The sequence below is a fragment of the Rhyacophila brunnea genome, unplaced genomic scaffold (assembly GCF_057557595.1).
Source record: "Rhyacophila brunnea isolate RB1 unplaced genomic scaffold, BYU_Rbru_1.0 scaffold_2, whole genome shotgun sequence".
Taxonomy (NCBI): domain Eukaryota; kingdom Metazoa; phylum Arthropoda; class Insecta; order Trichoptera; family Rhyacophilidae; genus Rhyacophila; species Rhyacophila brunnea.
In genome coordinates, this window is record NW_028232859.1 from 7754730 (window position 1) to 7779341 (window position 24612).

The 24612-nt window shown below is 32.6% G+C and overlaps 1 protein-coding gene across 1 annotated transcript in view; it reads right to left on the reverse strand.

Annotated features, from left to right (window-relative positions):
- Positions 1-23165, reverse strand: part of Pdzd8 (PDZ domain containing 8) — a 44457-nt gene extending 21292 nt beyond the window's left edge. Inside the window, exon 1 of the mRNA XM_085947722.1 lies at positions 23084-23165. The gene's annotated coding sequence lies outside the window, so the exon portion shown is untranslated. The remainder of the gene's footprint in view (positions 1-23083) is intronic.
- Positions 23166-24612: the final 1447 nt, after the last annotated feature.

Genomic DNA, 24612 nt, shown 5'->3' on the forward strand with positions numbered 1-24612 from the left:
AATACTGGCAGCGACCACCGAATGGTAAGGTGTAAAGTACGATTTAACATCAAACGTGAGAGATCCAAACTGATGCAGAAGCCCAGAGTCCGCTGAGGCTTGAGAAGCAGAGTCGAATTCCAACAAGAGCTGGAGAACAGGCTAGCGGCTTTCCAGGCCGAAAATGACCCCATCTCCCTACAAAACACCGAGGCAGTAACAAAAATCATTATAGAATCTTCGGAAGAGACAGTTGCTGCTGTGGTTGAACGAGTAAGCAAACTTTCAAAGGAAACGTTGAATCTTATGAAGCTGCGTAGGAGTACGAAAAGCGAGCAACAAGTTGCAAATGATCTCGAATACTCCACGCTGTGCAAAACTCTACGTAAAAACATACGAGAAGATCTTCGTAAGTTCAATATGAACCTTGTTGAATCAATTGTTGCGTCAGGAAGGAGCTTACATAAGAACAAGCAGCATCTGTCAATAGGGAGACGGCAGATCACGACACTAAAAGCGCAAGATGGAAGTATCGTGCGTAACTGGGATCATCTACTGGACACTGTTGTAGAGTTTTACAGCGCTCTATACAAAGATGACACTGACATCAATTCAGATCTTCCGGTGAACGGAGAATATGGAGATCCTCTTCCCGAGGTTACTACCACAGAGGTGGAATATGCTATAATGTGCATGAAGAGTGGGAAAGCCCCGGGAGAAGATGGGCTGACTATCGATGTTCTCAAACGGGCCGGGAGGACGGTGAGCGAAGTGCTCGCACGTCTGTTCACGTCTTGTCTGCACGAAGAGAACATCCCAGAGTCATGGAAAAATGCCTCCATTATTATTCTCCATAAGAAAGGAGACACTGAAGATCTGAAAAACTATCGACCAATTAGTCTACTGCCAATTCTGTATAAGGTTTTCACGAAAATACTCTCAAACCGTCTCGAAAGAGTTCTAGACGAGAACCAACCAAGAGAGCAAGCCGGTGTCAGAAGAGGCTACAGTACTATGGATCATATACAGGTCGTCAGGGAAATCATAGAGCGCTACCAGGAATACAAACTGCCATTATATCTTGGTTTTATAGACTATGAAAAGGCGTTTGATTCCATCAAAAAATTCTCAATTATAGACGCCCTTAGCAACCAAGGAATTTCCAGACGCTACATAAACATATTGAACAGTATATACAGTGATGCCACAGCATGCGTGAAACTCCACAAACGGTCGTGTAAATTCCCCATTAACAAAGGTGTCCGGCAAGGTGATACCATTTCACCTAAACTATTCACCGCTACTCTTGAGGACTTATTTAGGAAACTTGATTGGGAGGAAAAAGGTGTTCCAATTAATGGGGAGCACCTCAGTCACCTGCGCTTTGCAGATGATATTGTTATACTCTCACAAGACCCGAAAGACCTCCAAGGTAGAATGCAAGAACTCGCGGATGTCAGTCAAACGGTCTAAAGATAAATGTCTCAAAGACAAAAGTGATGAGGAACTGTTTTTCGGACCCTGCGATTATCTGTATTTCTGGCACCCAGCTCGAGCAAGTCAGCAGCTACGTCTATCTCGGACAGCAGGTGTCCATAGACGGAAGCATGCACGATGAAATTGCTCGAAGAACAAAGCTGGGATGAAGTGCTTTCGGACGTCTGAATATTATCTTCAAGAGTGACCTACCATTATGTCTTAAGCGTAAGGTGTTCAACCAATGTGTGCTACCCGTGCTCACGTATGGCTGCGAGACGTGGACCCTCAACACGAGAGATGTCCAAAGGCTAAGAGTCACACAGCGAGGCATGGAGAGGTGCATGTTGGGCATCACGCGAAAGGACCGTAAAAGGAACGAATGGGTTAGGAAGCAGACAAGAGTACGCGATGTAATAGACGTTGCCAAACAGCTGAAATGGAGATTGGCGGGACACATTGCTCGCCGAAAGGACGGCCGCTGGACAAATGCCGTCATCCAGTGGTACCCAAGGGGTACGAAACGGCCACAGGGTCGCCCCAAAAGCCGCTGGATTGACGAACTGGTAAAGTTCGGCGGAAATACGTGGCAGCGAACGACACAGGACCGAGAGAGTTGGAGAAAGCTTGGGGAGGCCTTCATCCAGCAGTGGACTGACCCCGGCTGATGATGATGATATCTGAATCTGGAGGATTTTTTTTTTAAATTTGTTGCTCAAAACATAAAAATTAATTCATAAGAAGTCGTCGTCAAAGGTTGGGTAAAGAGATATCTGTTTCTAACATGTCGTATGTTTGGGAAACACTGATAGGCCTGTATCGTATGGATGCTCACACCATTCCAAGTGAAACCGTGTGAGTTTTGTAGATAAACATAATAATTTAAGGATTACTGACTAGTCTTCTGCTTTTCAGTGTTTGATAATACATTAAGGAAACATTAGTTTTCCCCACCGCAATATTTCAACAAAACGGCAGATAAACCCAAGTTTAATGTCCAAACGCGCCAAAAGAAGTATAACTTCAAAAACTTTTTAATTAATTATACCAATACCTAAATAGAATAATGGTCACTTTATATGGGCGGAGACTCATCGTGAACGACAATAAATAACATGCGTGTAATTTTAAATAAGTGACATGCTATACAAATTCGACTATGTAATAGCGCTTTCCTTTCCTAATTTTGGTTGCTGATATTAACCCTTTGGCTGCTACGATGTTATGCAAAATCCGGTCGAGGATTGCTACCAATAATTGTCGATAAATTAAAGTATTGTATTATTTTTAGACACCTTACCACTCTAATTGATTCTGCGAAATCTGAATATTATGAAAACACGTTTCGTAATTAATGTATCGTTTTGAATAGATAACGAGGCAAGTAATTGACATATCTCTTTCTCGCTCTATCATACGGGCGATCGCGAGAGCGAGCGAAATGCATGATCCGCGCACAGAGTTTTGATTTTTATCAATTATTGGAAACAATCGGTCATGCCACACGAGGGATAATACAAAGTAGTGGAATTAGGAAACTACCCGGCTGAAAAGATTTTTTTTGCATGGTGGCCTCGTTAAAAGATCGCGTACAATATGCGTGATTTGTGAAAAAGGTCTTCATGGTGTTTGTTTATTGGAACATTTTAAATATGTATTGCAAATGATTTTATTTCATTATTTTTTTATAAATGAAACTGTTTTTAGCACAAATATAGCAAAAATTAATACTATTAAATAGTAATTAGTATATTAAGAGTAAAATATTAATAGTAATATAGTAATAGTAATATAGTAAATAGTAATTAGTATAAAGTATATTAATACTATTAAATATATTAAAACTAATACAAAAATATTAGCACAAATAATATATATATAAATCCACTCTACTTTAAACACTGAGTTGAGTAAAAGTCTTTCCCATTATTTCAAATGCATAAAATAAAATAAAACATTGTCCTACCACCAAGAATTTGACTGTAAACAAATTTTTATATGGTAAACTGAAATTTGTATTTGGAATTGTTTTTATTGTAAAAAGGGTGATGCCATGAAAAAAAATACAATAGTTATAAGATCTAAGCCTACCCAATCACAAAACATAATATATGAATCGGGTTATATTACACAACAATAAAACTAAATAGATAAACAATGTTTCGTACCACTGGTGCAGTAGTATGTTCCCAAATTAACTTAACATTTCAGGCATCAAAAGCAAAACGACGATCGTTGTTAGCATTTCTGGCCATTATCAAAAACAACGATATATCGTTGCGTAGCATTCTAAAGTTTTTACCTTTCGAGGTAGACAAACTCGTTAACTGCCAAGATGCACTTGTGTATTTTAAGCTATTCCGTAACCCAGTGGTGAAGGTTGGAGGTAGGCTGTTAAGATCCGCCATAAATAATGCACACGAAACGTTGTCAGACGTACGTATTTGTTTTCACTGAACCGACTACAATTTAGAGATGGTGTTGGATAGTTTTAAAATCTAATTAAACCCAGTAAAAACCAAACCATAATAGATAATAGTCAAAAAATACTCGTGTATCTATAAAATATTTAAAATTATGCCATTAAATAATACCTACATAATTTTGGATATTTAGTTATGTATTATAGTTTGGTTTAGGCAGGGCTTAATGAATTAAAAAAAAATTAAGCAACAACACGTGTAATATATATTTCTAATTTAACGAAAAGAAAACGCTCAAAATATACCAAAACTATTATGGTTTGGTGTAGGCAGGGTTTAATTGATTTTTAAAAAACTAACCAAAACCGTCTGTAAATTGTAGTCTATGTAGTTCAATAAAAACAAATACGTATGACTGACAAAGTTTAGTGTGCACTATTTATGTCGAATTTTAACAGCCTACCTCCACCCCTCGCCACTGCTATAAAGTAAATAGTAAAATAAAAAATAATGACTATCGTTTTTCAACTGAATTTTCCGTGAACCATACAAACCAATACAGAGTTCAGGCGATACTTCAGTGAAACGGCAAATAATTTTCAACTATAGGCGCGACGAAATTTTGGACTCGCTGGCACTCGGAAACCGAACGTCGAGGTGTGAATACGTCAATTTGTTTCGTGATGGCGACGGGGGTATTAATTCTTAAATCGTGTAAAGATGACTAAAAACGTTACCCATTTATTTTAAAAAGAAAACATGTCAATGAATAATATATCGTCACTGTTCTGGCAGAAAACACTAATTCGAAAAAATTCCATATTGAGTTAGTACCAAAATGTTCTTTATTTCAAACTTTACCGTCTGGAAACCTTCTTAATAAATAAAGTCTTTATTTTAAAGTCACCCTTTTTACGATTACTTAATAAACTCACATGATAGACCATTATTTCAAACATTTTAACAATTTCAAAGTCAAATTACTCAAAACTAGTATTCTCCAGTTAGTGTGTTCTGCCAGAACAGAGACGATATTATTATTGTTACTAATAGAACAATTAACAGAACATTAAATGGACGCATGTTGGATTTATATGACAAATTATATTTCGTTCGGCATGCGTCATTTGCATCCGCGACCCGCAATCCGCGCATCGCCTAGCCACGATCTTTTTAGACCATGCCTCAACTGAGGTATAGCCTTAACGAAAGGGTAAATATGTATATGGAAATTTACCACAATATCAAACGACTTACGTATGAGTCGCCAGTGCAAAGTTTCAAATAAAATCCAAATAAATTTCATTAGAATCGTACAGAATTAATGGAAACTCTTTCGAGGCCAAAACACTAATGGATCCGGGAAATGCTAACAGTGGGGGGTGGGGTTGCATTCAATTGGAAAGCGTATTTCATGAAACATAAAAAAATATGTGATTTTAAGCAACCTATCAACGGTACGATATAAACGGGTAGGTATTTTTAATGGTATTAATTATTTCTGTAAAAGTAATTGTATTTAGTAAAATGTTAATCAGCTGGCGTCGATACACTGCTGGATGAACGCCACCTCTAGATCCTTCCATCATCTCGGTTTAACATTAAAGAGAATTAATCAGAAAAAAATGGAATTTTAAATTTAACACTTAGGTAAATATCGCACAAGCCAAGGACGGCTATAGCCAGGTCGCGGGATTTACTAGTTATTAACTAACTTAGTACCTACGTAATGTGGTAATAAACTGTTCGCAGTAAATGAAGATTTTCAATTGCATATTTCGGTCATTTATCACAATTAATGTATTATAATTTATCAATCATTATTTTCTACAAACAATTCATCATATTGTATTTGAAGTAGATAATAAATATAGCACTACGATTGAAATGAAACACAATTTTGTGTCGCGGCCAGGACGCTGATGTGTATGTATTAAAAGGCCAATAGTTAAAGTTTGTCGTCATTAGTATGTCACGTCGTAGCACAGTGGATAATGCGCGGATTGGGGCGTAAACCCAGGAGATGCAGGTTCGATTCCTGCCGGGTGTCTTTACCCTTTTCAAAAAAATATTTTCTATTAGTTATAATATATTTTCTCAGGAGTGTTTTTCAAAAATATGTATGTCCAATAATTAGAATGGTACATTCTTAAATCTTGTGAATTATTCGTTGAATACAAGAAATAGTTAATTAAAAAAGATGATTTTGTTGTTTAGCTACCGAGTTTAATAGCTCTGGTCACCCAGTGGAAAGGCACCGTAATAAAAATTAAAACTATAATATATTAAATCTTGAATTCTGTCATTTGAAAAAGGGTAATGTAATTATTAAATAATTTATAATTGTCTTTAATAATTCCTTATAAGCAGTCTAAATGTATTTTATTATAAAGGGTGGTGCTGAAACGGGTAGTCTTCACTAATTTGCAAATGTCGTGTTATGATTTGGATGTAAAAAGTACAATTTTGCTTAAGTATCATTACCTCACAATACACATAACAGGAGGGTATTTTACTAATGTAACATCCGAAGAGACTGCCATTTTGAAAAAAAACACACTGTTTTGTTAGTATACAATATTTTTATAATTGGTATATCTACAGGTCTACTGTTTCAAATTATTTACCAGATTTAAAAAAAATGAGATAAAACTATACGTATATGCTGACATTTAATTATTCTTCTACTTATAAAACTAAACAATAATATAATTCAACCGCAGAGCAATCAACTGACCTATACTACAATACACCACGTTAGTCTATCTATCTTATATATTATTATTCATCAGTGGCGAAGTGTGGAGGTAGGCTGTTAAGATTCGACATAAATAGTGCACTTTGTCAGTCAAATGTATTTGTTTTCATTTAACTAAGACTACCATTACCAGACAAGCCATTGTAGATAATAGTAAAAAAATATTGGTCTATCTATAAAATATCTAAAATTATGCCATTGAACTATATATACACCATTTTAGATATTTTAAAAATAGAAGAATATTTTTTTATCGATTATGGTTTGCTAAAACTAACTGACACCATATATTATTATATTATATGATTCTTAATTTAACGAAAACATGAAAGTATGACTGAAAAAGCGTACACTATTTTTGTCGTATCGCTAATAGCATACCTAAACTATTATGGTTTGGTCTAGGTAGGCTTTTGATTGAATTTTAAAAACTAACCAGCACCTCCTGCAAATTGTATTCTTAGTTCAATGAAAAGTGAAAACAAATAAGTATGACTGACAAAATTTAATGTGAACTATTTAAGTATGTCGAATCTTAACAGTCCAACTCCACCCGTCGCCACTGAAATACATTTTATCTATAATTGCGTACCAGATAATATAATATACTTATTTAAATTATTAATATTTACACATACACTTACAAACTAGAAAGGAGATATGTTTATGACTAGGGATTCCAATCCCGAATTATTTTCGATACATATGAATCACGGGAGTAGTAAACATAATCCCGAAACTTTCGGGATTGTTTTTTTATGGAAAACAAAATACAAAAAACGAAAATATAAGAGAAAAAATACGTTTAATAACATATAACTACATAAGAAATAAACTGAGTTTGAATGAAGTTTGATTTATTATCCATGTGTTGCCAATTCATTTTATTTTTTCGCATAAATTAATAAAAATGAGAAAGATTGGAAAAAACAATGCTTCGCGGTTTTAACAAAGTGATTCCATCATGATCTCATACGTTTTACGACAGTTTCAATTTGGCTGACTAATTAGATTTATGATTAGGGAATCCAATCCCGAGCCAAAATTCTGATCCCGGGATTTCGGGATTACAATTTGACAATCCTGGGATCCCGGGACTGGTCCCGGGATTGGGATTTTTTTCCATTGTTAATATAAAATTTTTATATTTACAAATAACATTGATAAAATCGGTCAAAAATAAATCTAGTATAATTTATACTATTTAAGACATTTATTGTTAATATTGCATACGTTAAATCTTGGAAATACACAAGTTTAATGGAGTAAATAATATTGTAATATAAATAATAATGTGAATTTAATATGAGATTGCTATTTCTGATAGTAAAGACATAATGAATAGATCAGCGAGATTTAAAATACTAAAGCAAATAATCATGGCGTACTTATGGCCTTTCCGCTTCATAAATCTAATTAGTCAGCCAAATATGAAACTGCCGTAAAACGTATGATATCATGGTGGAATTACTTTGTTAAAAGTGCGAAGCATTGTTTTTTTACCAATATTTCTCATTTTTAATAATCTATGTGAAAAAATAAAATGAATCGGCAACCTACACATCAAACTTCATTCAAACTCAGTTTATTTCTAATGTAGTTATTTTGTATTAAAAGTATTTTTTCTGTTATATTTTCCATAAAAATTGATAAAAAAATCAATCCCGAAATCCCGGGATTATGTTTATCAATCCCGGGATTCATAGGTATCGAAAATAGCTCGGGATCCCGGGATTGGATTCCCTATTTATGATATATTTCCAAGATTGAACGTACACAATATTAACAATAAATGCCTTAAATAGTATACATAATTGTATTAGATTTATTTTTGACCGATTTTATCAACGTTATTTGTATATATATAAATTTAATGTTAACTATTGAAAAAATGCTAATCCCGGGACCAGTCCCGGGATCGTCAAATTGTATTCCCGAAATCCCGGGATCAAGATTTTGGCTCGGGATTGGATTCCCTATTTATGACAACAAGTTGCTCGCAGAACCAAACAGATATGGTGGGAATTTGAGCGCATGAATAGTGACATAGAAAGATGCACGTTGGGCATAATGTGAAAAAACAACAAAATAAACCTGCGGATAAGGAAGCAGACAAGAATACGCGATGTGATAGAGGTCACCAACCAGTGAAATGGAAACGAGCTGGAAAAATAGTATACAAGGGACACTAAACGATCACAGGAACCCCCTAAAACTGATTGGATAGACGAACTTATAAAGTTCGGTGGTGTACATTGCAGCGAATAACTGGGGGCCGAGAAGAATGGGATTAGCCCCGGCTGATGATGATGATAACTAGGTACCTAAATATACCGTCAGATGTGTATATATTTGCATACATTTAATAGGTATAATTTTCTACTGAAAAGAAAGTTTTTGAAGCATAAATGTTTATGTACAATTTATATTTTTTTTTCCACAATGAAAACGTATTGATCGTAGGATATAAATAATTATCCCAATTGGAACATTCGTACTAATCTATCTTGTATGTAGGTACCTGCATAGTTGCGTTCTGTGAATGATTATTTTTTGTTTACCATGACCACAAAAATCACAGTATTTATAATCTTTTTCGTATAAATCGTCACATTTTAGTAAAGAATGAATATATGCATGTTAACACTTACCTAAATGTTTATATTTTCCTATCGAAACGTGCAGTAATCATTAATAATTCACTGTCAAAAATAATATTGTTTATATCATAAAAATAAATTGAAACTTATAATTTGTAATTATAACTTGGTTTTATGTATCTCAAAGTAAGCAGACACTTAACACGAAAGCTACATCGTGCTGAGTTTCACTAATAATAACACAGTGATTACATGTAGTAATGGGCGTTGTTTTTTTAAAGTTTCAATGAAAAATTATCGGATATGATCGGAATGGCTTGAAATGAGAAAATGTGATTTGAATTGACGTGAAACCTGACGGAACTATTATAGGCCAACATTGTATGATAAGAAAGAATGAACTGTCAGAAAACTGTTGCGCCGGCACCCAGATCAATATTGGATTGAGTATTGCGCACGCATTTTGGAGGGAAAACTTATTTGCTTTGTAATTTCAGTTTCTGCAATAAAATCGACTGAATAATTAATTGTAGCGACATTTGGCGCGATTTAATAATTAAACTGACGACGGTATTGACAGGGATAACGATTAGTGAAGTCGATGACTTATTTAAAATTTTATACAACACGTATTTACCTATATTCAACATAGGTGTATACTAGGAATAATGAATAATATATTATTACCTACTTACTAAATATAGCAAAGTGGTGTGGTTAATAACATATTAATTAATATAATTATTGTAATACTATTGCTAAACATAATTAAATAATATATATATAAATAGGTAAGTACCTACCTATGTATTTTGTCAGTTTATCTGTATTATCTACCTTCGTATAGAATGCATATTTAATCAACAAAAAAATCGTAAATTTAGATGTTACAGTTACAAGGATAGTTGAGTCGCCTAGAGTCATAACTGACATTTTGCAATTTTGTCATTTTTGAGTTAATCTTAGAGACTGGTAGTTTTGGGTAGCCTCCAGGGAAGGTGAAGCAGAGGAAGAGCGTCTGCGCGATGGAGCGACCAAGTGAAAGAGCTGACTGGGGGCACCATCCATTCTGCCCTGAGAGAAGCGGAAGATCGAGAAGGATAAAAAGTCTTAGTCGCTCAAAGGATGGCGAAATTTAAATGTGGTCACGATCCTCAGCCATCAGTGCACGACCAAGAAGAAGATACTAAGAGATTGTAAAGGCATTATTAATATATATAAAGAAAAATAGTTGGCTATCAAAAGTCACTTTAAACTATGTGAAAAATGTTGACTGTTGGTGTCATAACTCACATTTCAACTCACTCACTTTTCAATGAATAATATGAGTTCTGTCATCAAGGCCTTTCTAACCAAACAGAGAGTTCTATTTCTCATAGTGTGCTGTGTGTCTGCAGACTTAGGAGTATTATATAATATTAAAAATAAATGTAAATCGACTCGCTCATTAATATTCAAGTGAGTTCAATACCTTTCTTCTAATTACAAAAAGACTTGCTTTTCCCTCCACCACCCGCCCCGTCTCTACACCCGTTATGCAGGCGTATACCGTGGCGTAACGAACGATATGCGCTGTTCAAATTTGTGCCGAAAGTGTACCAGGAGCAACTTCCCAAGACCTTGGTTGGCGTGCACTAGAGTGTGCGTGATCCCTAATTCCATATAATGTATTACGGTCAATTCTCGATGAGAAAAGACCTTCTCGCTTGCCGTATAATGCCGCAAACTTTTTAAAAGCTGAGAAATTTTCCCTCATAGATACCAAGTCGCAATGGCCGACCGGTCCAACTGAGGGTCGGACCGACTTGAGAAGCTCTTCCATTTCAACCGACATATAGGGACACTCCCAGAGGATGTGATCGGCATCCTGCAATTCGCCACATAAGCAAGTCGGAGATTCTATTAGGCCAAGCTGACAGAGCTTGGAGGCAAAACCACCGTGTCCGGTTAAGAACTGAGAAGTCCAATGGTCTGGAGTCAATCTGGTTATCTCCATGTGCCACTTAATATTAGGAAAGAACAAATGCGTTTGTTTGCCCTTGGAAGAAGTGGTCCATCGCCCCTGCCACACACGCAGCGCCGTGTCATACGCCAGGTCGCGTACAATAACTTTTCGAGCGCACCGGCTCATGGATCCAAGACCTAAAGGCGGCGATATAAAGATACCGCCAACCTCCGCCCCCAGACCCCCAAGCAAGACGGTATTACAAAAAGACTCTGGTGGTTTTTGCGATTATCTCAAAACTCGATTTTTTGAATATGCGAGTTATGATGTTATGACTCTAGGCGACTCAATTACTTGCTGTATTTGTGAAACTACATTTTCTTGATTTTAAAATAAATTATAGTTTTCCCTTCAAGCTTATGGCCCTTCACAGAATGGGAAATTAAATTAAAAGACCTTTTACGATAAAGACTTGTTAGCATTTGACCAATCAATTGGATTCATGCTTCGTCGAAAATATTTAAGATTACATAATATAGGTATACATTTTTTCAAAACTATCCACGCAATAAGGACAAATAAGCGAATAATGTCAAACTGACAAATTCAATTTTTAGGAGTAACCTTCTAGTATTACCAGATATTTTTCAAACTCTGATCCACCACTGAATGAAGGTCTTTCCAAGCTGATTCGCTGCTATAATGAACAATCGGCGGCGTTCTTGTTGGGCTAGCGAGACAGCTGGCTGTTGCCAACTGGTTCCTTTAGTAACATATTATTATTATAATACTCATTATCCCAAATTTTAATCATATTAGACCATGGTTTCCCAAACTATGGGTCGCGAGCAAATATTGAGTGGGCCCTCGCCACTGTATACATGAATTAAAAAAATAGGAAGTGATAGATTTGATATTTCATTCAGCTATTTATAATTCCTAAAAATTGAAATAAACTTAAGTTACGGAAAATATTGTGATAAAATAATAATAATTTGAATTGCCAATGCACTACAGATGGCAGCACAGTCGCGGAATATCGCCAGCTAGCGGAGAAAGAGGAGATAGAAGAAAGAGGAGATAGGAGGAATGGAAGAAAGAAGAGATGAAAAAGTTTGATTCGTTGCGTTGGTTTTGTAACCCATTTCAAGACGACTTACCAACTAGTATGTACACAAAAGCAAGTGAACAGCTCATTGATTTATCAGAAGATACGTCACTGAAAAATAGTTTCAATCGTAAATAGTCAACGAAATTCTGGCTCTCAGTTGCTGATAATTATCCTTGCCTGTTCGATGAAGCTGTGAAAGTCCTCCTCCTCTTTACTACCTCATATCTATGTGAGGTCGGATTTTCGGCTATGGTTAACATTAAAAATAAATACCGAAATAAATTGGATATATCAAACTCACTGCGATTAAAAGTAACTAAAGTTGAAGTTGATGCTAAAACTGTAATGAAGAAAAATAAGAAACAAATACATCCTTCCCATTGAAATAACTTTGTAAAAAAACCTTGCAGGTGTAGGTATTTAAGTAATATTTTTTTTATTTAAGTTGTTTCTTATTTCAACAGTCTTTCATTCATATTGGTAACACTAATATATTTTTTTCATTTTTTTATTTCAATTAGAACAAAAGACAGCATTAGGTAGTTCCACGACTCGCCACTAGGGAATCTGAGCATTACCAATATTTATGCCCTCTTTTCTCTAAGACAGTTAAGAGGTGGGTCCCAAGATTGGAAATTTTTGTTAGATGGGTCGGAGGCCAGTCAACTTTGGGAACCACTGATCTAGACACATTGTATACGAACTATACGACTCGTATAACATTTATTTAATGATTTTTCGATTCAGACGGCTAATGTAAGTAATGTTTAGTTGGTAATAGTAATGGATGGTAATAGATTAATATCGGCCAGTAGTTTTCAACAAAATTGAAAAATACCGAAATTAGTAGATACTTTTTTAAAGTTTTTTAAAGTGTAGATAGCTATTTAAAAAAAAGCTTGAGAAGTTGTAGGTAGATCCTGAGATGTGATCACCGGAAAAAACCAAGACTGACTGTACACAGTCCGTGCCACTGAATTGTGAATTACGATGGTGGTGCTAGTTATTGATTATTTTCGACTGCAATGTGGTAACCCGTTGGCAATTTAATGAAGATTTTCGATTGCGTATTATGTTAAAATTATTACCATTTATTTCAATATAATTAAAACGATCACCATTTTCTACAAACAGTTTACCAAATTGCATTTCAAGTATGAGCAATAACTAGCAATACGATTGTAGTTTACAGTTTCGTGTCACGGCCTGACTATTATAGTGGTCCTTGAGAAAAATTCAACAGTGATGACTGATGGGCCGATGATTCATATTTAAAAACATCCAATAATTGAATGCACTTGGTGTTTACGTGGTTTGGAACTCAATTATAAAGGTTTTTGAAGGTATTTTGCGATGTTAATTATTCTATGCCCTACGGTATTTGAGTTGGAGAGGAGTTGAGACGTTTTCTGGAGGTGGTCAAGTAGTGCCGGTGATTGTTAGTAATTTATTCTGCATTTCAAATAATATGAAATGCGTTTTAGATGGCAGAAATTTGCCTTATGTTTAACTGAAACAGTCACCTATTACGTTGTATACTTAATTCGTTTTATGTTTTAGGTCGAGACATTTATTCCACATTGTACCTACACATATTCGATGTTACGATAACTCTGCTATAAGTATGTAGATTGTAGATAGTCTGATTAACCTATGTCAGTAATCATCACAACCTAGTCAACACATTTTGATGGATAATAATTTAAATTAAAAATAATTAATAGGAATCTTAATAAATAAAAAGATTAGTTATACTTCTTTCAGCGCGTTTGGAAAATCAGATCAGAGTGTATTTTTGGCGTGTGACATGAAACACATAATTTATTTTTTCACTCAAAAATAAACGCACTCGATTGGATTCGAACCACCGATTGTTTGGGTATCAGCCGAACGCATTACCATTACGCCACAGTATGATACTCCAATCGTGACGATTTTACAGTATAATATTATAGTTAAGAATTGTTCCATTGCCTAGGCAGCGAATTTATTATTGTCGGCCATTTGCAATTCCTTACGTAAACAAATTATTAAACGTCATAGTGGAAGTTGTTACTTTAAAAATAAAAACAACGATACATAATTATATAATTTAGTAATATAAGTTAAAGTGTATAGAAATAAACCAACGGCGTTCCAATAAGCGGTCCTTTTTCTTGAGTGTGTAATTTAACAAGATAATTAAGAGCTAGTCGAAGAATCTAGGTTATCACAAGTTTTGTTTTTGTTTTGTTACGCCAAAGAAGTATAACTTCTAACGCGCGTACATAAGTACACACACCGATTTTTTATTTTTTTAAGTCTAAAAATAAACTTACAAATTAGAAAAAAAAGTTTTGGGAAACTGAATTTTATTAGTGGGCACCTACATCGTATTTAATAAACATTTTTATTATTAAAACGTGGTTTGATAATTTCCTAGAAGTTGAAAAAATCATAGTTTTAACTAATCTCTTTGGTTTTAACCTATATTATTTCAAATGTTGAAAACATCGATTTTTCTAGAAAAGATACTTAGGTAAATGAATTCCATTTGAAATCCTATTTATTTATAATATGTACCTATTTGAGCAATGGTGCTGCCACCGCAAAGCGCAATTTGATATAAGTAGACATATTAAAAAAAAATCGATATTTTTTAAAATAAAAAAATAAGAGGATAACATATTACGTTAAAACCATAAAATTAAAAAAAAAAACTACATTTTAACGTTAATTATAGTTTTTTATAAGTGTGGGTAAGTTTATTTTTTAACTAAAAAAATAATAAATAGAATAATATTAGTGATTTCATTACTCTTCGCCTAAAGAAAAACTTTTTTTATTGTTATGTCGCGTATGGCACGGAACGATGTACCTACAGAAAATATTAGATCAGTCTAAGAATTTTGTCTTTTAAATAGGATAGAAATTAAAAAAAAAAAAACATTGAAAGTCAGATTGGCCATTTCTGACCAAGGAAAATACAAATTAATTATCTCGACTAGTTTTCCTTGGCTTCATTTCAAACAACATAATATTGGATGCGATTTGAGTGCGTTGCGACATTTTGTAGCTAATAAGTATTTACTATTTTTCTCATAGATAAGGCTTTTTCCATCTGAAAACTTATCTACTAGAAAATTTTAATTATACACAGTTGTTATTATTAACGTCATGATGCAATTCGTTAAGGGGGGACATGCTCGTCGAAGGTCAAAATTAAGTTTTTATTGTATTTTCAAACCATGATCCTGGACACTCCTTAAACGTTGTAGATAATCTATTTATATAATTTTGAAGCCTTATTATCCTTTATAGTTATTTTAAACATTTGATGACTGCATAAAGTATTTTTGTTACATAAAATAGTATTCTTTTAAACCTCTCGCGCGTGTTTGAACACGCGCGTTAACATAATTTTACTCCCTACTTTAATTATAGTTTGTCAATTTATGGCTACGGCCGTATGTTGTAGCTTAACCACTGGGGAATGACAAAAGAAATGGCGTATTTCAAAAAAACACTACCTTATTCTTAGGTCAATAATTATTATAAAGCAATCATTATTCATAAGATGTTTATCACACTTGAATGGTCAAAAACATAGCTTATAATAAGTATCTTTAGAATCATCTTCAAATGTGTTAATCTTGCCGATTTTTTAAATAATAAAATGCCTAATTCTTGTCAAATTTGGGATCACAGAGATTATCAATATAATTTTTTATCGTGAATATTTTACAAAAATTATCTCATAATAAATTATACTAATGGTTTTATAAATGCGTTTAAAAATTAATAAACGTAAAAAATCTTAACACCACTGCACAGTTATGTACCGAAATATGACTATATTCTATAACATTAGTGCGAGAGGTTTAAAAGAATACTATTTTATGTAACAAAAATACTTTATGCAGTCATCAAATGTTTAAAATAACTATAAAGGATAATAAGGCTTCAAAATTATATAAATAGATTATCTACAACGTTTAAGGAGTGTCCAGGATCATGGTTTGAAAATACAATAAAAACTCAATTTTGACCTTCGACGAGCATGTCCCCCCTTACAAGGTAATACAAGTTTAACTGCATCTGTGTAGTAACTAATAACAGTGTTATCTTCCTTTATAAACATGTATTTGCACACAAAAATATATTACATGAAAATGTACAACAAATATGCAGATTGCATCAACCTATTCCATAATATTGTGGCATATAAATTTGGACAGGTATTGGAAATTGTTTAATCAATTTATTTATGCAATTCGTTTTGGGAATAAAAGGTCACCGAGAATATACTATATTTTTATATGGCCTCATCATTAAAGTACCTACCTAGTAAAGTATTTTTTATTCTGATTATGATTGCTGACGATCAATTCTATTCACAAGGCGGCTATCGACGGTAGTTATCATATTTATGTATTGAGGTATTATACTCGTAATTGTTATAAGTCAGCTGTCTAAAGTTTCAAAACTGCATGTCTCGCTCTAAAAGTTAACACAGGCAAGAGAGCGGCAGTTAAAACATAGCACTTTTTAGTTTAGACCAGGGGTGACGAACCTGCGGCCTTTTAGGGTCTCAAGTGGGGCTTTTTGACTGAATCAAAATTTTACAAAATTTATTTTTACATAACTTTTTTTATAACTAAAGCTGCTATTTTAAGTGACACTGCAACATGTCATAACTTATAAGTATTGTTAACTATATTCGTGCAAATGCAACACGGCATCGGCAGTTTCGTAATATGCTGAAGTCGAACGATGAGATATTCAGCGTGGAATCGCCTTATCATTCTAATTATGAAATCGCACTGAACTTAGCATTTCAGCCTCACTTAGTTGATCGTCATCAAGGCACCTACTGTCCAACAAGTTCTTCTTGGTTACATGTTAAAACTGTGAAGTAACAAGCTCCTCCCATTTTTAACCACACTTCGATTGAAGCGCCTTCCGGTTAGCGACGAGTTGTCCACGTGTTAAAACTGTGAACTACTAAGACTCATCCTATTTAGTCGACGACAGCGACTTCCGCATCTAATTTTAGGGTTAGCGAATTGATTGAGCTCTAGTCGATACCTATTTTCAAGTCATTGTTTGATGCTAAGAAAGATCCTATTAAAATATCGAAAAATGCCGTAGAATACTTTAGCAACATGCTCGTAAAATGCTTTCCTGCTTTTCAACTACATATTGCTGTGAATTTACATTCTCCTATCTAACTCTAATCAAGACACGATTGGTTTAATTGACAAGAAAGGATTAATTGACAGATACCCATTTAGAGGATCAACTGAAACTGCGGACCTCTACGATATTCCAATGCTTTTCAAGAAAAACCAGACACAACCAATTCATCAAAAGCTGTCAAATTAATAAATAGATTTCACTATGTAATTTGAAATATTTATTATATCCGTGTAAATATATTATGTATATTATAATGTATGTATACATTTTAAAGGGTAAACCCGTAAATAAATAAGTTACTAAATTTAATTGTTTTCCTTCATTTACATAATAATGTACACTCATCTCTCAATTTACACGGTTCACTTTGACCCGATCGAGATAAAAAAAACCCTTTTTTTTTTTTTTTTTGAAAAAATCCTTTGCAACATCCATCTACTATCTTAATTGCGGCCTAATTTGATTTAAGATAAATGAATGCGGCCTTCCGACAAGAAAAGGTTCGTCACTCCTGGTTTAGATGGTTAACTTTTGTAACAATTTACCGACTCAATACATAAATATGATAAACTACAGTCGATAGCCGCCTTATGTATAGAACAGACCCACTGATATGGAGTTATGTTTGTGCCAATATTATTGTTGCAAAACTCCCACCAAACATTCCGACCATATACCTTTCTCATCATTATGGAGTAAGTCACTATCGCCATCAGCCTGGATCAATCCACTGGTGAATGAATGCCTCTCTAAACTGGAGTGGGTGTTTATTCAGTATTTAGTAGGTATATTCGTAATAAAACCATACACAATAAATAACAGCTATGTAAATTCGATGCGAAAATGCGGATTAAAAAATATTAGAACTCTCTTTGAATGTAGTAATCTCTTTATATTATATTTCCACCATTTATTCCAAATCTTATAATTTTTTAGTAGGTAAATGTTTTATTTATTATATTATAGTACCTCTGATATTTTGAAAATATGCTTCTTCTATAGAGCCAAATGTATAAAAAAAAAAATTAAGCAAAAAAGGACATGTATGAAATTAGCTATAAGTCGCACTAGCATTTTTTCAAACAGGGCCACACTCAGGCATAAAAAGCGCATGTTTTGCCAACATTCTGCAAGCCTAAATGAAGTTTTTTTTGTACTCATTTAGGTAGAATAGTTTTAATCGTTCAACTATTTTTTCTAAGTAATTTAAGTGTATTTGGAAGAAAATTATTTCTTTTTGGAAAACAAAGACTGGAAATAAGTAGGTACACCTTTTCGAAAGTTGGACGTATTTCTGCAAACAAGATTCAACCCTCACGTGTAACTTGTTGAGAAAATACAATATTTGAGTTAATATTGATTTAAAATGATATGTGATTATTTGATTTTATTAAAGTATCCCATCAGATGTTTAAATTAACTAATCACAAATCATATTTTTTAAATCAATCATCCCTCAAATATTGAATTTTCTCAACATTTTACACGTGAGGGTTGGATCTTGTTTGCAGAAATACGTCCAGTTTACTTCTACAGAAAAGATGTTCACAAGGAATTACTCTAAAGATTAAATAATAAAGCAATAATATACTTGAGATATGTATCCAACCAAATAAAATGTATTTGAGTCAAGGCCTGAACAAAAACGATGCATGAGTGCGAGTGAGAAAGTATTCGGCACCCTTATAATCTCTGCGACACGCGCTAGAGTAAGATAAAAGGTCTACATATTTTTGAGTCAGTTTCCAAAAGTATCGCTGGCAAATCGTGGTGAATCGCTTCACGTAGCATCGATAATCTGCGAGTTCGTGTTGCTAAATTTGCTATTTTTTGTGTTAAACATAAAGTCAGTGGTATATATTTTTAGTTAATTAAGTAGGAAAGGTGGTTCTGCGTGTTGTATTAAAATATGGTAGCCGTACTGATAAGCAAGAAGATGGTATTACGTTTCATAGGTAAGTTGATACATGTTCGTGACAATTTATTTGTATATTATTATTTATTTTAAAATCAGTGACCTAGTGTTTCTTTAAAATAACTTAAATTATGGATATCTTTACCTAATGGTTGCATTTTGACCGCTTAAAAATACTATATAACGTAAAAAAATAGAAAAATATATTTTAATTCTGAGCGTCTAGTGCGAGCACTAGCGAAATGGTCTATGGTCTCGAACATTTGTAGGCGAATGCGTTCGCGCGCCCACAAACCAAACGCACGGCACGTAGCTTCATTTAGCAATGCAACGGGTGGCGTCTAGATGTATCTATAGTCTATGATTTGAGTGTATTTAAAAAAAAAATCAAATTATAAGCACTGTTTTAATCTAAGAGACGTACTACTAATGTAATATTATTTTATGATATTTTCAGGTTTTTATAATAAGATGAATATTTAAAAACAGCATTAATTATAATTTATTATCTCAGAAATAACAACACAATTCAATGGTTTTATGGAAATTAAACTTATGAACAAGTTTTTCATAAGTAATATTGCTTTCAATGAACTGAAATTTGCATTTCAGCACCTTGGAATTTTATACCTATCTATTGTGCATATATATATTAATGGCTTGAAGATGCCGACAGACAAACCCTGGGTCACAGAAACTAATCTTTATGGAGGTGTATATTATCAGAAGAAAAACGTCGTTAATAGTAACTACCAATAGTGTATCTTGTTTTTTTTATTTATGTAAGTAGGCAGATAAACCTTCTGTTAGTGCAAATATGTCAGCAGGTATCTGAACAATCTTATTTAGCATTTGTATTTTTTAAACTTAGTTACATTTATATTTACATGTAAAATAACTTTATGTGTTTAAAATAAAATTATATTATTCTATGTTTAATAAAATTGGCATCGTAAATCTAAGTTCGGGCCTGTCACTAGTTTTTAGAGAAAATCTTAAACGTCATTTTGACTAACGTATGTATACAAAAATTCAGTTGCAAGACCCCCTTAGCAACCAATAATAGAATATAAGAAAAGCTCTACATATCTTTAATTCGATAAAATTAAAGATACTCTAAATACTGTTAGAAATAACTTGAATTGGAATATTATTGAATTGACTAACTGTCAAATAGGATATGAAAAATAATATTTGGGAGAAAAACAGAAAAAAATACATCAGTAGTTTTTTCGAGTATTTATTTTTCGTTAAAAAACGGGCTCCCAAAGCGATGACATAATAGTAATTAATTGTATTTATATAAGTAAGTCATATAATTTATAATATTACCGTAGCAATCATTATTTTAAATATTTTATCATACAATAATGTAATATCAGTATTTTAAACTTGAAAATCGCAAAAAAGATATTATATACATATAATATGCATACGTAAACAAATAAATACGTATATTCATTAAATATATGTTGGAAAATGGCATGTTATAATATAATACAGATATGGACAATAATTTCGCAGTATTCATATCTGAACACTCTTTCACTTACGAAGCGACGACAAAAAATAATGGTTAAATAAATTTTGAATACTTAACGCCGACAAACAATAGTACCAATATATTAATATAATAATACAAACTTGGTATGAAATATAGTCTTTTGTTTTGCTATCTAGTAGTTGACGAGAAGTGATAATGACGTAGGTATAAAGATATCTGTATTATACAATACAATACACGGGTTTCCTATTTATAAGCTGATTGAACAATGTATACAATAGATAACTGGCAGCAGTTCAAATTGATACTTGCAATTTTTATAATTCCATATGAAACAAGGGAAAAAATGGGATTAGTATTCTAATAAATGATATAGGTACATACTTAATAAAAATGTGTCGTCTTTACATAGATATCCATTTTACGTACGACGACAAAATAATGTTACATCTCTCAATTCGAGGTTTTATATTTTAAAGGCATTTTACTTTAACAAGTCATTTATTTATTCCCAACATATTATTATGCCTCATACGGGAAAGCCAATGATCATAGTATCGTAATTTAAAAGTATCGGTTTAAGGTTATTTATTAGTTCAATAAATAAGTCATCGTTTTGTAATATACATCATGTAAAAATTGGAATTATCTCTACATGTTTGCCAAATTATCGTTTAGTAATTCAACTGTAGAAAAATCTACAGACCTTAAATTTCCATTCAAACATTAAGGATGCCTAAATTATTCATATCAGTATTTCTATTTTGCTTTTAAGTATTTCTTTCAAGATAAGGGAGGTACAATATACAACATGAATAAAAAAAAGCCAACGTAAATCCATTCTGTACCGAATATAAATAATAATAAAACCTTCGTTATTTATACTTCATAAAGTCCGATTTTATCCCTTGACTCATAAATAATAACGACATGACTGTGAAAATTGGCGATATTAACGGATGTCTCATAAGTCCCCTACCCAAAATTTGAAGACATAAGTAATTGTAGCGAATAAATTCATTAGCTAACTATAAATAATATGCACATATTCATCATTTGATGACGGATTTGTACTATATCCAATTACAATATTTTAAGTCCCTTGTTCATTTGAAATACCTAGCCAATTATTATAATTAGGGTATTGACTTATGAGATACCTTAATGTTACGAGTGTATTCTGGAACAAATGAGCTGAAATTTCACACTCCGAAATAAGAGATTATACACTCTGGTCTTTAGCAGTGGTTTATCGGTGCGTTTGACCACTTTGTTTTCAAATTAATATGAGAAAATATTTAAAAATCTTTGACTTTAAATTTACAACCGTTTGATACTCGCATATAATTATTATGTTGCAAGAGGAACTGTCAAATTCGACTTACATTGTTTCAGAATAGCTCTAAAAATTTATAATGCTTGTTTCAGTTGGTTCATAATATTATATTGAAATGGAATAATGCACTCAAGTTGTTGTGTTAAGAAATAAATGTTGTTTTGTTTACATAAGTCTAAATTGATATACAAATAATGATCACCGATAGAAAAGTTTTTTTCATTAATAAACACTATCTAAGTTCTTACTGATTTAGTATTTTTAAGGTCATGACAATTCAGACCTTAGGTAGATACTTAAAACAATGCAATATGAAAACTATCAACTCCATAAAAAGAAGAAAGAAATCTTGTTACCGATTAAGTGTACCTATTATGAAATGGCAACAAATTAAGTGAATCATTCCACCAAAGATAATATTATAATTCGACACAGACGCATATACAATTGTTTATTTATTATATACATGGAGTTATTAAGAAGTATATTTCAAACTTGCATTGGAATAATGACATATCATGCCAAAAGTAGATTTCATTACAAATTTTAAATCAGAACCTGCCTAAGTAATCAGTGCCCAGAAATTCACTTGGGATTATTTAATGAAACTTCTGGTGGCCAATCAAAGGAAGAATACGTTTTCATTGAGTAACTTCACGGTGAAAAGCGATAGATAAAAGTATACCAATTTGACCTTTCCAATAAACAGAGTAGGCACTAATTTTGTAAATGTCAGTGAGCTTCATAGGGCATCTCTATAAATAACAATGATAAAGGCTTTCATTCATCTGACTCGAAAGGTTAATGGCTTATATTAATAGTATTGGAAATATTTACATGGTTGAAAATATGACTTACCATCCAATTAGCAGATTTCACTCTTTCAAAACAATCACATTGTTGTAGTGGACTGTCATAATGACATAACCTTATTCTTAAAAATCGCTATACAATACAACTTTTTAAAGTCAGTAAATTTATTATTAAAATGGTATGTTGGTGATACTTGAACATATAATCTCTATGGCATAACCAATAAATTGCTTTAATTTTATTACTTGTATTTGTATTTGCGCCAATATTTTCAACCAAATCACTTCTTAATGTTTTAATTAATTTCGTTTTGACAATAATTTTGAAGGTGGTGTGAAGAACATCTTAAGTTGTAAATAGGTAGGTACCTAAGGACTATTAGGTTTTTAAAATTTTTAAAATAAGTTGGAAGGTATGAAATTTTTTCAATGCATGTTTGAAAGGATAGAAAATAAAAATTAGATATCATATAATATTTTCTTAAGATCACGTCAAATTGAACATGCTGTTTTAATAGGTAGGTAATTATTTTGTTGGATAATTGTTTGAAAATAATGAAATGTTTTAGTGTAGAAAAGACCATTATTCATCAGTGAACTACGACTGTAATCATCCCTTTCATCTACAAACGTGCAAAAAATTAAATATATCAATATAATAATAATTACAATACTAATTATCATATTTTTTTATAATGCAAAATTTACATGCGAGCAAGAATTCAGATACAAAACTTTATTTCCCTTATACAATAAATGGTTTTACTGTAGTGTCGAAAACTTGCCTAGAAGTATTAAGTAATAATTACTTACAGAGTAACTAGTCAATATTTTGGTTCATTTGTTTAACTTAAATGATTGCATTAACCAAGATAAGTCGTAACACTAGACACAGGTTCTGGCAAATTGTTATGTATCATCGTCACACATTGGCATATAATGTTTTCGTCATGTAATAGCTTTCAAATTTGTGGTGATTTTTTCAATGCAATCATGAATTATTCAATTTTATCACAGAAAATTATGTATTTACAAATTTTCTACAAATGTGTATCCTAAGCATTGAGAACACATTCTGGAGATGCTCAGAAAATATCAAACTAACATTATTATTATATATCAAATATTTCAGTTAGGTATATATAGGAAAGACAACAAGATAAGCTTATATCTTAAGAGATCTCTCAATTCATAAACTGTCCAATTCTTAAAGAAAAGTTTTATGAATAAAATAACACTTTTCCATAAATCATCAACATTGCAATATATTATTATCGTAAATATTTTTTAACACGTAACCCATAGACATCCTGCAATTTTAACATGGCCACAGAAGGCTGATAATATGACATAATGTATGTAAAGGTATACAGGCAGGATTCTTAAGATGCCTATGCGTCAATAAATAAAAACGTCCTCGATAAATAATTATTTATACATAGATAATCTAGTAAGCATTTAACAAAATGTATAACAAATTTTAATATAATCATTGTGAAAACTTCTTTACTAAAATGAGTAGGTACAATTTTCAAATATGCTCACTTTGCTAAACAGTGGAATTAAAAAGTCTTT